At 43.3% G+C, this 1248-nt stretch overlaps 1 protein-coding gene across 3 annotated transcripts in view; it reads left to right on the top strand.

Annotated features, from left to right (window-relative positions):
* LOC106871242 (polypeptide N-acetylgalactosaminyltransferase 5) overlaps nucleotides 1-1248 on the top strand; it is a 124770-nt gene that overhangs the window by 1460 nt on the left and 122062 nt on the right. The window lies entirely within an intron of this gene.

Genomic DNA, 1248 nt, shown 5'->3' with positions numbered 1-1248 from the left:
TATACATATACACGACGGGCTTCCTTCATAAAACTTTGGTCGGCCTAAGTTTATAGTAGAAGACATTGCCCAATGTACCACACCGTGGGACTGAACCATGTGGTTGGGAAGCAAACTTCTGACCACACGGCCACGCCTATTTCTAGACTATTTTCTTTCCTTAGGCAGAGTTAGTATGGTCGTATGCTTTTTTTCCCCTATTATTATTTGGTACTTACTTTATCGACCCCGAAAGAATGAAAGTCGACATCGGATCGAGTTCAAATTCCGCCGAGGTCGACTTTGCCTTTCATCCTTTTGGGATCGATAAAGTAAGTACCAGTTACTCACTGGGGTGGATGTAATCGACTCATCTCCTTCCCCAAGACTGCTGCCCTTGTGGCAAAATTCGAAACCATTATTATCATTGAGGGAAGAGATGTGGCTGCTATTTTTAGCAGTTTGAACAACATACAAACTCTTGTTGGGACTTCATTTAAATCTTTAATCAAGTAGACCCGTAATAAGAGGCTTTCCAGCTGTGACCGTCTCTTCTTTTTCCTTCCTACATACCCAGGACCACAGAATTCAACGTGTCGTGTAATTTGAGGGAGATTTAACTGCTATTTTATTGCACTTCCAACAACCATACACAGCTTTCCCCATGTTGATTTCCGGTATTGTCGGGTGAAGTTAATTTCTCAGGCGGTCACAACTTACCCTGACTTATTTCTCGATGTCTACCCCTGTAACCATTGATAAAGGAATCATTGTCGCTCCGTGTTCACCCACCCTCCAGCCTGATCGTTTGTTCTTTTCCTTTCTTCCGTCCACGTCACCCTGGGGCAATCACCTGCGGCTGTGTTTGGATGAATCATTCTTCTTAGGCATTTGTCTCGGTTCTTGACGCTTAGAGTTCAAATCCCGTCTATTTCCGGTTTACCTTTCGTCCTTCCACGATTAATAAAATAAAATGCAGAATACCAAGAAAATACTGGGGTCGATAAAATCTATCCCCCCCCACCACCACTACTACCCTTGCACACACCGGGCAGGCGAGGCCGTGTGGTAAGAAGCTTGCATCCCAATCACATAGTTACGGGTTCAGTCCTATTGCGTGGCATCTTGGGGAACGTGTTTTCAACAGTAGCCACGAGCTGACCCAAATGGATTTGGTAGGCGGAAACTGAAAGAAGCCCGTTGTGTGTGTATATATGCGTGTGTGTGTTTACATATATATATATATATATATATATATATATATATATA

The sequence above is a fragment of the Octopus bimaculoides genome, chromosome 27, assembly GCF_001194135.2.
Source record: "Octopus bimaculoides isolate UCB-OBI-ISO-001 chromosome 27, ASM119413v2, whole genome shotgun sequence".
Lineage (NCBI taxonomy): Eukaryota > Metazoa > Mollusca > Cephalopoda > Octopoda > Octopodidae > Octopus > Octopus bimaculoides.
The sequence above is the reverse complement of the archived record's forward strand: the minus strand, read 5'-3'. Positions and strand labels throughout refer to the sequence as shown.